A 16,020-nucleotide genomic window follows, 5' to 3' on the forward strand; every position below is an offset into this window, starting at 1 on the left:
TCACACAGAAGCCACCTGCCTGCCACGGGATGAGGTTCAAGGAAGAACCTCTGTCTTCAGGTCAAAGAAGGAAGGAGGGGGAAGATGAATTTTTTGAAGGAAAGATTTAGTTTTAGTAGTGTATTAGAATGAGAAATGAAAAGCTGGTCCTCTGGCTAAAACCGAGTTATATATATGGGGTTTTGTCAGGTGAGAAAAGGCCTTAACATCTACTGAGCGCTTACTTTGTTTAAGTGTGGGCTCACAGAAAAGAAAGGTTAAGTACAGCTATTTTGGGCCCCAGAAGATTGCCATCACAAATTGGCATTGAAAAAGGAAGGAGGATGGGAATTAATAACATGAGATCCTCTTGTGATTAGATGTAAACTAGGTAAGATTTACTAGAGGTTAGGGGAAGTGTGTAAGGAGAGCCGAGGGATTACTCAAAGTGGCTTGTTTATAAACCCACTTGAAATATTGGGAATGTAGTTTTGTAAGAAATCACTCTAAGTCATACCAAAAAAAAAGAAAAAAAAAATCACTTGTTTCTGATTATAGTCTCTTTTAAATTCCTGGACGCAATTCTAACGTGTGTGTGGTATGTTCGTGTATAAGGGCACTTCCCCACACCACAAAAAACCAATACTCAGACACTAGCTGCATGTCCTATGATTCACCTCCATTCTGACCTTCTCTACCCTGAGAAAGTATGTGATTCCACAGATGAGGGGCTCAGTCCTACATGACGGCCCTAAGCCCTTCAGACACCAGTGGCAAGCCCAGGTTGTTCTCCATGCTTCTGACTGGCTGGCTACGCATTAGAAAGTCCAAGAACACTTTCCTTGGACTTGGGGTGCCAGTCACAAGTGCAGGCTGTTACCTGTGCTTCTGACCCACTGGTTATAGTCAGAGGTTTCCGTGGCCTCCTTGGGTTTAATTAATTTGCTCCAGAGGCTCACAGAACTCCAAAATATTTTACTTACTGAATTATTGGCTTGTTATAAAAGGATATGATAGGGCGCCTGGGTGGCTCAGTTGGTTAAGCGACTGCCTTCGGCTCAGGTCATGATCCTGGAGTCCCGGGATCGAGTCCCGCATCGGGCTCCCTGCTCAGCGGGGAGCCTGCTTCACCCTCTGACCCTCCCCCCTCTCATGTGCTCTCTCTCTCTCATTCTCTCTGTCTCAAATAAATAAAATCTTAAAAAAAAAAAAAAAAGGATATGATAGAGGATACAGATGAACATCCAGGTGGAAGGATGCCTAGCGGAAGGTATCGGGAAAAGGGTTTCAGAACTGTCTTATTCACAGAATTCCAAGCATGCTGCTGCCCCCAGATCTCTACATGTTCACCAACCTGGAAGCTCTCCAAACAGTCCTTTTGGGTTAATTGCATGGAGGCTTCATTACAGAGGTACGACTGATTACATCAGTGGCCATTGAGGATTGATTCAACTTCTAGGCCTTCTCAACTCCCTGGAGGTCAGGCGGGTGGGACTGAAAAGTTCCAACCCTCTAATCACAAAGTTAGTTCTTCTGGCCACCATCCTCCATCCTTAGGTGGAGTTTCAAAGCCACCTCATTAACATAACAGAAACACTTTTGTTGCTTTTCATCACTTAGGAAATTCTAAGCGTTTTGGGAGCTCTGCCAGAAACAGAAGACCTAATATATATCTTATTATAAATCACAATACCATATGATTTCACTAGTAAAGTCATTTTTTAAAAAGATTTACTTATTTATTAGAGAGAGAGCGAGCGAGAGCATGCAACAGGGGGGAGAGGGGCAGAAGGAGAGGGAGCGAAAAAAATCCTCAAGCAGACTCCCCGCTGAGTGTGGAGCTCCAGTCAGCCTGTATCCCAGGACCCTGAGATCAAGACCTGAGCTGAAATGAAGAGTCAGATGCTTAACCAATTGCGCCACCCAGGTGCCCCTAGTAAATTAATATTTCTTAATCAGTTAATTATAGCCATATCGTTTGTATGTATATATTGTATAGACATATATATTTGTACTTTTAAAGTTCTTTTAATGTTGGTGAGTTATCAGAAATAGAAAAATAGTTAAGTAATTCTGAAAATTAATTTTTGAGTCACATTTTTGGTGGAAGGACTATCCCTCATATGATTGATACACCATCTTGCAGAAAATAGAAACATTAGTTGTAGGATAAAATTTGGTATAGAATTAGAAGAGTTGTTTTGGTGTATTTTAATGATAATAAAACAATGTCCAGCACCTGAAAATGACTGTCACCAGATAGGGTTTTTTCATACATATTTAATATAGAGTTCTTCGCAAAAAGTGAGTAAACCAAATGGATCTTCAGGAAATACTACCACTTCAATAATTATTTACTAGGGTATTGTTGAATTCCACAAGGAACAGTTTGTATTTAAACAAAGCTTTGAATTTGTCCTCCTGATTTTTAGTGTTGAGGCAAGATAACTCTTCTTGAGAAAAGTGAAGTAACATTAGTGTTAGAATTCTTACCTAAACTCAATTATGCAGAATATTGCAGAGGAGGTTAGAAAGATGGAAAATATCAAAGTTTGTCTCATTTTCAATTGCTTTACTATTCCAAGTGTCATATATTCAAAACACAAGCTCACTTTCTATGTGATGCGTAAGGTGATATTTGTGATCTGATACAGTAAAAGATATTTTAGGTATTTTACTTTTTGATATCCAAATGATCTTGACTGTTGCACTAATTAGCAGGGTGACATAAGACAACTATTTTAATCTTAATTGTGGGATAGGACTTTCTTTCTAGGCCTGTCAGTTGTGAACATTATAAGATGTATGGTGAGAAGAAAAAACAGAAACTCGTTGGTAAAATATGAATAAAGTAAATTATGCTGGGTTGCTTTCAGCTGGGGTTTACAAAGGAAAGACACAGACACATGATACATAATGGTATGTATGTGTGAAATATGTAGAGTTAAAAATATTCTGTTGTGGTGTAAAATCATGTATATGTTCTATAAACAAGAATAAATGAAAATCTTGAAATATATGGTAAGAAGTAGCAGACTAATGTCCCAAATAACCTTCTTACAACCTCAGCACAGGCAGGGGATTATAAAGGGGGAAAGGAGGGAGAGATCAGTCTCAAACGTTAAGCAGATAAAATCAAAGTTTAATTATAACTCTTCAGAGGAACTTCTAGACCCTAGTCGTGGTTGCCTATCTGTCTTGAACAAGTCCCTGGTTGGGATCATTTGACTGTCACATGCTTTTGGTTTGGCATCAGTTGCATTCTTTATGTTCCCTATAGAGCTTAAACAATTATTATCTTGGTTACAATTTAAGCTTTAGATTGTGTTTGAGAGTTACACGCAGGAGTGTTAACGTAGTTTGCTCTGTGTTGTATAGTCAAGGTTTCTCCTGTTCACCTTACTTTCAAACAATTCAAGGCAGAAGAGAAAGGCAGGCCTTCAAAATGGCATTTGTTCTGCAACAAATGGATCAAGGGGTGCATCAGGACGCAAACACATTCAGATTTGAATGGCCGCCGGAGCTGTAGGTAGAATGAAGGAAAATTCAGTTAGCCCGCCCAAAACTCTAGATCAGGTAGGAAGGTCATTATTAGGGCTTCTTTTTCAGCTTTGGAGATACCTTTATTCAACAATCTCATTCATACTGCTATTTGGTTGGGCCCTGGGGTATATACTCTTGTTAACTCAGTCTCAACTAATACAGCAAGAAAGTTTTGTTTTTGTTTTTATAAAGAAGTATTTTTAAAAGGTATCTAGATATAGTAACTCAATTTCTTATTTTCCAGCAGGTAACTGTCATTAGCATTGTAATCCTACTACTTTGGGCCTGTAAGAGCCAACTATTTGTCAATGTCTCATCTGTTGTTTACTGCAGGAGTCTGTCTGCCATAGGAAAATCTCCCCTAGAAAGCCAATGCTCCTTCCTAATAGCTAGGATAATCTGCAAAAAGAAATATGAGAACTTGTCCTTTTGTCTCTGAGTAAATGTAAGGTTAGCATGCGGACTGTAGGAGGGATGGAGATGCATGTTGTGTTAGCTTTCTCATTATCCTCGGCTAACCAGCCAAATTCTGATTCCCAGGGGATGGACTGTAGCAGCCATGAAAATAAATTGCTTGAATTTCCCACTGTGAGACGCATGAGTGCTAATATCCCCAGCTGCTGCTTCTCTACATTGAGGCTGATGTCACCAGGTCATGTCTGAGCATTGTAGTGGTACTAAAGCAGGCCCATTGGAGTGAGGTGTAGTCTTCCCTTTTGGACAACACTGGCTCAAGGTCTCTGCATTAACCTGGCTAACCCTTTCTTGGCATTGTTCCACACTCCTACCGTCTTCCCACCTGTGCCTCCTCCCTTCCCTTTCTTTTCTTGCAGATGTCAACTTGCATTACAGTCTGAAGGCTCTCCTCATCTGTTCATACCCTGTGCTATAATAAATCTCTTGCACCTTTAATTTTCGCAAAATCTTCTCTGACCCAAACTGATGCTATAAGATAGAGCTTAAATTTTTTTTTGTTTTACATATGTAGTGGAATGAGGGTAAAGAAAACTGGGTCAGTATTTTGGAGATGTTGAGTGGGGAATTAAAGCCAATGAACTCTCAAATTTCAGCCTTAACAAAATAAAAGGGTTTTTTGTTTGTTGTTTGTTTGTTTTGGTCTTAAAACTATCTAGTGGGCTTTTGGTTAGATCACATCTTCCAAATGTTCATTTGAAATTGAGTCTCATCTATCTTTATACTTCTCTGTATTAAATGATTTAGCCATATGAAATTTCTATTTTGGTAGGTCAAACAATTGTCAATACCATTACATTTACTAAGGTAACCCGGAAGTCATATCTATTACCAAGGATGGCAAACCTGGAAAATTACACATGAGAGATTTGCATGTGATTAGCCTGCTAGTAGCTCACATAATTTCTACCTTTGTTTATTGGCCTGAAATCAATCACCTACCCAATTATAACTGCAGAGGAGGCTGGGAAATGTAGTCTGGGTCTTTGCTCAGGAAGGATAAACAGGTTTGGTTGACCAGGTGTCAGTAATAGTCACATTCTGGTAACATGCCATTTCATTCTTCTTCCCACTCTCAGGGGCTATACCTAATTCCTGCATCCAATCACAAATCAAAGATTTTAAAGGATTTAAGTCTTTTCCATCAGTCTCAGATAGGGAGCTTTCAAGTCTAGTGACCTGTAAACTAACGAGTTAAATTATATGTCCTCCCCCAACTTTATCCATATAAACCCAATATAGGCTATTAAACCAGGGGCAGGGTAATTGAACTAAAGACTTTTATTTCTTGTATTCCCTGGTCCAATAGTTTTTTTTCCCCTCGACTTAATGGCAGCTACCTTGAGGCTGTTAGAAATAATGGCATTAGGTGAGAAGGGCATACCTATATATATGTCACAATGTGAAAATTAATAAGACTTTATCACTCAAAGTTGCTTGTTTCTTACCCCATACTTTTGAAATATAGAGGCAATCAATTTTCCTAACACTTTAAAGCCTTAAATTACTATCTCTATTCACTTTTGTTTCTTCATACAAATAGACTGATTCTTTTTTGCATTTAATTTTTTTCTTGTGTCTCCTTGTTAAAAGCAGAGAGTACAAGGCAAAACACATTATTACTCTGAATCCTTATAGTTTTTTCACCTAGATTTAGACTCAGGGGTCTGCCTTCTGTAGGTACTTATTTTACTAAATATTTTTTGCTACTGCATAACATGATTATCCATATTTCCTTCCACCAGTATCTTTTAAATTATTCTCAAGACGTAACTTGGTAAAGACTCTTAAGTAGGAACCGAGAGATTTGCTAGAAATTTCAACATGTTTTCAGTTCTGAAAGTTTCCCTTTCAAAATATGGTTTGCCATCACCTTTTCTGCATACCTGACTTATTCCCGTGTCAATGGTTATTGAAAGCAACTTAGTGAAAGGCAATTTATCTTCCAGTGCTTGAAGTTTGAGAAATGTTTACAGGCAGTGTCCCTTGGAAGGCTGGGAGAGAAATCAAAACTTCTCTGCGCTCAGTCCTGCATGTCAGAATGTGCTGGTGTCCCCTCAGTCCCAGATCCTTGGTCTTTTGCCAAGATAAATTAGATAGAGATTAGACAGAGACCTCCTGAAGGTAACCTGCCACATGTGTCATCATCCTATTCAACTCACTTTCATTATTCACATCATCACCATCAACAAAATCTGCCAGGGTACAGCTACATTGGTGTCCAGTTAATCTAGATTTCCCCTGTTCTAGAGATAACACTGGCTTCTAGCAATACCCTCCAAGACTGCACTCTTTTTTTTTTTTTTTAACATTTTATGGATCGGGGCACCTGGGTGGCTCAGATGGTTAAGCATCTGCCTTTGGCTCAGGTCATGATCCCAGCGTCCTGGGATGGAGCCCCGCATTGGGCTCCCTGCTCAGCGGGAAGCCTGCTTCTCCCTCTCCCATTTCCCCTGCTTGAGTTCCCTCTTTTGCTGTCTCTCTCTCTCTCTCTGTCAAATCAATAAATAAAATCTTAAAAAAACACTTATGTATTCGTTTGAGACAGAGAGATACAGAGAGAGAGGGAAAAAACATGAGTGGGGGGAGGGGATGAGGGAGAATCAGACTGCCCGCTGAGCCGAGCCTGACATGAGGCTGGATCCCAGGACCCAGAGATCATGACCTGAGCCAAAGGCAGATGCTTCACCATCTGAGCCACCTAGGCACCCCCAAGACTGCACTCCTAAACGTGGCACTTAAAAAAAAAAAAACATACAATCCTGTGTATTAGGAAAGAATTCAAATCTGAATGACCGTTTCATTTTTGGCATTCTCTTGTTCAGTCTTGACTCTCAGAATAAGCTAGTCTCCATCCATATTGTTAGGACTCTATGAAGGTTATTTCCCTTTTTTTTTAGCTGGCTTCAATCTGGTGACCAACCCCCAACCCTGCTTACTTGAGGGCTTCCTCCCACTATATGAAGTTAATCATCCGTGCAGAGAGCACATTAGGATCTCACTATATATGGACCATATAGTGAATGTAAGAATGACAGTCACTTTACTTATTCATTTCTATGTTATGCCTACATTTCCAACTAGATTGCCAACCCAAAAATGTTCTTGTTGTTGAGTAGAAATTGACCATCTAATATTTTACTGATGAAATGCATTTCATTTTAGCCATGAAAATACAAAAATGAGTATTAATATAATATATGAATGAGCACATATATTTTACAAGGCATATTTCCAACATACAGAAATACAGATACAGGTATTGCTATAGACATATCTCAATATATTTTTAAAAATCAAGAAAACTAAGTTTCCTTTTGGTAAGTACTATAATCAACATAATATTGGAATGGATATAGCATAAAAGTTATAGTCAAAACCCTGGTTGTTGTTCATGGATAAATAGGTCAGGCTTTTTTTTTTCTCTGAAAACCAATTAGCAATATATATATATATAAAGAACTGCAATAACAATAATTTAATTCTATTATACAATATGGAAATGGGGTAAAACCAAGACTGATAATTTTGTTCACATATATTTATGACAGCCTTTTTGTATTACAGCAAAAATAAACCAGCGCTCTAAAATTATGCCAGAAAGCAGAGCAATAGTAAAAGCAAAGTAAAACAATGCTGCATATGTAGAATTGGGGAAGTATCAATTAAATTATTCTATGGAAAGTTAAAGACATGTAATACAGGTGCCAAACTGATGTTTACAACTAATTTTGACATGCCAACTAAAAAAAAATATGATCATTCAAAAATATCTATGCATGTTATTTTTCAAAATTGAAAGGCAAAGATACATATTAAATTATTAACATTTATTATTTCAGAAATGGTAAAGTTATATTTTATTGTCATTTTTTCCTTTGTCTATTTTTTATATATCTATAGTAAACATGTTCTTTTTTTTTTTTAAAGATTTTATTTATTTGACAGAGAGAGAGAGACAGCAAGAGAGGGAACACAAGCAGGGGGAGTGGGAGAGGGAAAAGCAGGTTCTCCGCAGAGCAGGGAGCCCGATGCAGGGCTCGACCCCAGGACCCTGGGATCATGACCTGAGCCGAAGGCCGACGCTTAACGACTGAGCCACCCAGGCGCCTTAAACATGTTCTTTATACTTGAAACCAACAAGCCTTATTAAGATAATTTCCTTGTATTTATTTCGTAAGAGGATTAAAAACCAGTTTTCTGTCTTTGTTTTCTAATACTCACTTTTCACAACTCTGTGCAAGAGCACAATGTGGCATTAATGTTATTTTCTTCTGTCATTGGACAGATTACAAAACAACTGTGAAATAATTGTAGCTTCTCTCTCTTCTGCCCAATGGGCCAGCACTCCCCTGCAAATCTCCAACCTCATGGGGTCTCACTGCAGAGAGGACAGAGAGAAGATCCTCTCCCCATAGAGAGTTGCACCCTGGCATGTGATGCTGCCTCAGTGGACTCCCAGACCCTTGGCTTTCTGGGCACAGATTGCTTGGCCTGAACTGCATTATCTCCTACCCCTTACTGCCTGCCTTTGAGGGTTCTGTCCCTTTGGGTCACCCCTAACATAAACCCTTAAATCTTGTAAGTAAAATCTTCAAAGAATTTATAGCTAAAAGGAAAATCAATTAAATTTAAATAGCCAAAATATAATATTGACACTCTCTTTTCAAAAAAGATTTTATTTATTTATTTGAGAGAGAGAGATCACAAGCAGGGGGAGGGGCAGAAGGAGAGGGAGAAGCAGACTCCCTGCTTCCCTGCATAGCAAGGAGGCCCCCCCCAGGTGGGGCTTGATCCTAGGACCCTGAGATCATGACCTGAGCTGAAGGCAGATGCTTAACCAACTGAGCCACCCAGGCGCCCCAATATTGACATTCTTATTGGTTAAATTTGACTTAAGATAAATGCCCTAATTGTCATGACAATTAAAATTAATTAAATAAATAATTAAATAATACATGAATAAATAATATAAGTATATACATAAATAAAAAATAAAAAAGCCAAAATATATAATTAATCTCAGAAGCAATGTAACTTTATCGTCTACATATTTTAATAATTTTGGGTATTAGGTGTCTCTCTGTCCCCTTTCCACATACAACTCTATAGAGTTCTTTCTATTTTCTTTATGAACAATCAAGAGGGAAAATTTTACAATCCAAACAGGAATAAAAAGCATTGTCTTCACATCATCATTCAAAAACAATTAATTATTATTATTTTTTTAAAGATTTTATTTACTTGACAGAGAGAGAGACAGCCAGAGAGGGACCACAAGCAGGGGGAGTGGGAGAGGGAGAAGCAGGCCTCCCGCAGAGCAGAGAGCCCGATGCGGGGCTCAATCCCAGGACCCTGGGACCATGACCTGAGCCAAAGGCAGACACTTAATCGACTGAGCCAACTCAGGTGCAACAATTGATTATTTTTCAAATTAAATAAAAAATTAATAAATTACCTCTAAAGTTTATAATTTAGAATAATAATGATGTTAAGGAAGGTGATGTAATGGAATAAGTCTGTTTTTGGAGAGAGGAAGAGTAGGAATGTGAACAATTGTTGGAAAAAAACACCACCAATGGAGAGAAATAGCTATGTTTTACGAAACACGAGTCTAAGAGACAATAAAATAAAATTATGCTAAGTATTCTTATTTCCAGTTTTATTTTGGGCATTAAGAACATAATGTAAAAGGTTATTCTAACATATTATTTTTTTGTTTCCTATGGAGGGTCAGGATCTTGCTTATCACATAATACCTGAAATAAAACCAATCTTAATTCAAAAGTATCAAAAAAGCTTAATACTTCTTGGTATTTGAAACAACTTACTTTGAATTTGTCCAGCAAGTGCTAGGGAACATTAAAAATACAGATCTTCCTCAACTTAACATGGAGCTTCATCCTGACAAACCTTCATCATAGGTTAAAAATATCATTAAGTCGAAAATACATTTAACACACTAACCTACCAAACATCATACTTACCTTAGCCTCACCTACCTAAAACATGCTCAGAACATTTTCCTGAGCCTACAGTTGGGCAAGATCATCTACTACTTTATACTCAAGTGTTGACTATTTCATGTAGTTTATTGAATACTCTACTGAAAGTGAAAAGCAGGATGGTTGTCAGTGCAGGGGTTGTTTACCCTTATGATCGCATGGCTGACTGGGACCTGCCAGGATCATGAGAGGATGAAGCTGTATACTGCTGGCTCCAGGAAAGATCCAAATTCAAAATTCAAAGTATGGTTTCTACTGAATGCATATCAATTCTGCACCATCATAGAGTCAAAAAAATCATATGTCGAACTCTGGTAAGCCAGGGACCATCTATAAATAAATTGTTCCTCTTATTAGATATCTGAGGCCATTAGATTCAAAATAAATCAGTTATTTCCTGTATACCAGAACATCTTATTTCTGCCACTGAAAACACTATTTTAATGTGGTGTGAAAGTGAACTGGATTATTAAGTTACACACTTTAAATTAATCAAGGCTTGTAGGACCTATGGCCTTACAGTGATTTTCCTATGCCTCATTTTATCTCTCTGTCCCGTCTTTAACTCAACATACACACACAATTTGTTCAGTTGGAATTAAGCACTGGATTAATTAGATACTTTTGAGAATCCTAATACATTGTTCTTTGGTGTTGTTTTGTTTTCAGTGTATTCAGGTTTACATATTGTGCTTTGGGTCAGAATTATCAAACAAAACATTGTAATGACAGAAACATATAAAGGTTTTAAGTCTAAGTGTACCACATTTAAATTTTTAAATATGCTACTCTTATTTTAAATCTGCATAAAATAAGCTGATTATGAAAAATATATGCAAATAGAGGTTCTTTTTTTTATGGTTAATGACAATAATACAGACAAAGGCAATAAGTACTGGGAGACAGGAAAGAGCATATCAGCATCCCTGACACTTTATCTGTTATATGGTTAATAGTTTTAATAAAATCAGTTTACATATAATATGTAAATAAATATACTATATCAGCAAAATCAACAGCTCCACTGTTGAAACTACTACACCATAAAATCAGAGCAAAAGTGATGACATTTTAATACTTCATTTTTAATGGATTTGCCAATGAATATTGATCCATTTTTGGTACTGTGTCTGGTACTTATTCTCTTATGCAATATCTGCATCCCATTAAAACCTATGGGCCATATACTCACACTCGTAAAAGCAAACAAACCAAAAAATCCAGGAACTCAGAGTTTGTCGAGTAACCACAAATAGACAGAAAAATATTTTTAAAATGTCTTCAAAATATTCTATAGAAATGATTTAATATTAATGTTTGCCCAGTCTATTTTAAAAGATTTCTCCCAGACCCACAAGAATTCCAACATCAATTATGGAATGACTTCTGTATGCAAGTCATTATTCACAGTCTTATATCCTTTGCATTATTTTATAAAGTAATCTAATAATTATACACACTAAGAGCAATTTTAGGTGGAATTGCATTTATTTTTTATTTGTGTATGTATATGTACCTTTTTTGTACTTTTTTTTAAAGATTGTATTTATTTATTTGAGAGAGAGAGAGAATGAGAGACAGAGAGCATGAGAGGGGGGAGGGTCAGAGGGAGAAGCAGACTCCCTGCCGAGCAGGGAGCCCGATGCGGGACTCGATCCCGGGACTCCAGGATCATGACCTGAGCCGAAGGCAGTCGCTTAACCAACTGAGCCACCCAGGCGCCCTGTACTTTTAATAATTAATAAAGTGCTGCTGCAATTTTGTGAGGAAATATAAAGGACTTGATTTATTCTTATAATTTTTTAATTTAAAAGACTAAACAATAGTCTAATGACTACCTGTCATTAGATTTATGCTGCTAATAGGATTTTTTTTAATTGTAGGATATTTTTTAATCTTTATTTTTTCCCTAAATGTGTATCTTTTTATTCTATATTTATATCTATATCAACATCTATATTTGTATCCATGTAGTTTTCATCTACGTTGTAGACATTCGTGTCTATGACATTAGCTATGATAGATAATATCTCATACTGACAAATCAGTACAACTTGCCTTTGAGGGATTACCATTTTATTCACTCATATGCCTCATCTCTTTATCTTTTTCTTGTGATATTTTATTGCTATATTTCCATAAAATGTTTTAACTATAAATATAAGGGAAAGGAAAAGAATATTGAAATTATCAATAACAGTATACTTCTTTAGGAGGACTGGCAAAACAATGCCATAATTTGAAATGCAAAGAATAGGCTTTTATCATTCTACTTTGTTCTGGAAATATTTTAAGATATTTTAAATTTTATTTAATTAGCCTGATAGTCCATATCCTGTTATGGCGTGCCATGTAAACAGAGTAACAAGTAACAGATTGTTAGGATTTGTTGTCCCTTAGGACTATAATAAGATCTCTCACTTTTTGAACAAAGAAGTTTATGGAGATATCTGTGTTCCATTATACTATTTTCCCCTGAGATTTGTATTTTCTAATGGCAGCAGGTTAATAAAAGAAAGCCATTGAAATCACAATATTTAACATGAAATAAGACTGACTTTTTACTCACAACTGGATATTGAGATGTATGTCCTCTGCCTTCTAGTACCGAACATTTCTTTCCATTATTAGTTTTCTGTTTTATATCTTTGTCTTAACTTTCTCTTTGCTGCTTAAATCAAATTTTAGGTACTAAGTTCATTATCTACACTTTCACTCGAAGGCAGTGGTATCTCCTTTGTAAGAGAAACGCCTCTTACTTTTATAAAGGACAATGAATGAATCTGTTCGTTCAAACAGTTGTGGATTAGCTGGCTCAGGAAGAACTATGCCTTGTGTGTGACTTCTTCCCTCAGCTTGCTATGCAATCTTGGGCCTATCCTAACAATCTAAAACAAGAAGATGACACAAATTTACAGATCAATGCCTAAAAAATATAGGAGCCAATGCAGGCTTCAAACGTCAGAATGTTCCTTTTCCTAAGGTGACCCAATTACACTCTTTCCCTTGAGAAAGACTGGTCTTGCTTTCACTTTTGGAGAATAGAATAGGAGTGGGGTAAGAGCTTTTAGTTTCTTCTAGAAGTAGATGTCCTACAGACAACAGTGTCCTATCAGAAACCAGTTATAGTTGAATACAACTATTCAAAGAATGATTGTAATTTTCCTCCAATGTGCTAATGAATGACACACTGGTTTTGAGGAGACTCTTCAGGATAATAAAATAGAATGGTATTCCAAAGACTTAAAGTTGGATTTTTATTGTTTTACCATGACAAAAAGGGTGAAAAATCTATAAGGCATTAGGATTTTTAAACATATTGGAAATGGAACTTTGCTTTGACTGACAGTGAACAAGCACCTTATTTTCACCCTGTTCCTTATAACTCTATACTCTTCTTTGTTGAGGCATCCTTTTTCCTCTTTGAGATACTGGCTAAAATCCCCTTCTCCCTTGCCCTCTAGTTTATTCTCCTCAGTTTTTCTACTCTACTTTTAAGCCTGTCTATTTTTTCAGGTCCTAATATTAGTCACTGCACTTCCAGAGTTCCCATTTTATTCTCTATAGCATCACATTTTCCACTGAAATTCTTCTTGTCGTTTAATTTCTTGAAAGTATTAGTTCTGTTATTTTAAAGTCCTTTTCTGATAACTTCAGTATCTGGGTTTCCTGTTGGTCTATGGCCTTGCCTCTTTTTTTCTCTCATTTCTCAACCTGCCTAGTCTTTCTCATGCTTCTTATCTCCTCCCTGTGTATTGGCCATTGTGATGAAAAATTTTAGAAGTGATATGCTGCTCTGTATGATGTTTCCATTTTGCAGAGAGTATTTCCTTTTGCTTTGGGTAAGGCAATTATGTAGAGGTAGATCCCCTAATCCAATCAGAGATTGAGCTGGTGCAGGAGGACTAATTTATTTTTACTTCCTATTTGCTCTCAGTAGAGAGCCTTTTGCTATTTTTAAATACTCAGAACTGAGTACTAACTCACAGTTCCAAAGGTATCCCTCTATCCCTGTGAAACAGTAGAAAAATTGCTATCAAATACTGGGCCTACTTTGCTGGATTCCTCTCTTCTCTCAGATGTTTTGCAATTGGCAAGCTTATTGATGCCTTCAAACAGATGTGAGTGTGTGTGTGTGTGTGTGCATGTGTTTGTACACACATGCATGTGTCTGTATATAAATTTTGTCCTCCTTTTCTGCTTCTCTTTTGAAAGTTTAGTTTGAAATAAACTGGTCCGCTTATCTAGGAAGAAGACCTTGCTTAGGAGGATCTAAGCTCTAGTGAACACAGTATGTCTGGAATTGTGATAAAGCTAAGAGAATTGATAATAAGTGTTATGATATTTTATCTATGCTCTCCTCCATGTCGTTCTGCTTACTCAAGTCAAGCTATTTTCTTTCACATTAACAGTGTGAGTAGAGGCTGTATTCTCCTTGTCTCAGATAATGGGACAGAGTTTCCAAAATGATGCAACAAATTTTTGTATATAATGTCTGTGAGAGAGAAAAAAAGAGTCTACTTTCTCATCCACCTTGTGATTTCACAAATCTTATTACTTAAGAATATGTTAAACTGGGAAATAACTCTATCTAGTATGAAATGAAAGTATATTTCCATAAATATATTCTATGGCTAGGTAAAATTTGTGAAGAGTTTAGGTTAAGAACTACATTTTGTGATAGGAAGTTTGGTTTTTCTCTTGTTGAAGACTGGAACTCTAGTTAACTGGTCATCCATGTATAAGAGCCCCCACTTACCTGCAGTTTTGTGTTCCATGGTTTCTGCTCCCCATGGTCAACCATGATCCAGAAACAGATGAGCCTCCTTCTGACAAATTGTCAGAAGGTCAGTAGTAACCTAACACTATGTCACAAGGCCTACATGCATTCACCTCTCTTCATCTCACCAGCTAATTATTTTATTATCTCACATTACCATAAGGTAAGTACAGTAAAATACGATATTTTGAGAGAAAGACCACATTCGCATAGCTTTTATTACAATATATTGTTATAATTGCTCTATTGTATTATTAGCTCTCGTTTCATCTCTTACTGTGCCTAATTTATAAATTAAACTTTGTCATAGCTATGTATGGATAGGAACAAAACATGATATATAGAGGGTTTGGTACTATCTGAGGTTTCAGGCATCTACTGGAGGTTTTGGAATGCATCCCCTGCAGATAAGGGAGGACCACTGTATACTGACTTGCAAAAGAGTTTTTGCTGCAAGAAATAAAGTACAGAACTGACATTAGGAGCAACTTTCAGTGTGTGTGGGGGGCACTGCTCCAGTGAAGATTATTGGATGGTGCACAGAGATACCTGGCCTAAATTACTAAGAAGGTTGTCCTACCAGAAGATGGGCTTTGTTTCTGCAAGTGCCTGGAAATGAGCTGAGGGCAGGAGCAGAAAAAAAGGCACTATTCAAGCACCCGTGGGTGATGTTAAATCAGAATCCCTGACAGCTTCTTTTTTAGTCTTCTAGAAAATGAGAATATCTGCAGGGCACCTGGGTGGCTCAGTTGGTTAAGCGTCTGCCTTCGGCTTAGGTCATGATCCCAGGGGCCTGGGATCAAGACCCACATCGAGCCCCGCATCGAATCCCGCATGAGGCTCCCTGCTCCACGGCAAGTCTACTTCTCTCTCTCCCTCTGCCATTTCCCCCCCCCCCCCCCCGACCCCACATTGTGCTCTCTGGCTCACTCCATCTCTCTGTCAAATAAATAAATAAAATCTTAAAAAAAGAAAGAAAATGATAATCTCGCAGCAGCTGCAGGTATCGACATGCCAGGAGACCCTGCGTGCTAGTAAAAGTATCTGCTCTTTCTGACCTAGAGTCTTAGCAATCCACTGTCCTGGGGGAGAAGCGGCTTCTTATGAAAACCATTCCTCAGTTCACCAGGGCCCTTATATGTCCCAAAGGATCCTCTGGAACCATTGAGGAGCCTTGAGCCAAGCAAGCTGAGCATCTCTAGGAGAATTGATAAGCAGTTACACCTAGACGGGTGTCTA

Source organism: Mirounga leonina, unplaced genomic scaffold (assembly GCF_011800145.1).
Source record: "Mirounga leonina isolate KUSES-001 unplaced genomic scaffold, KU_Mleo_1.0 Mir_95, whole genome shotgun sequence".
Classification (NCBI taxonomy): Eukaryota; Metazoa; Chordata; class Mammalia; order Carnivora; family Phocidae; genus Mirounga; species Mirounga leonina.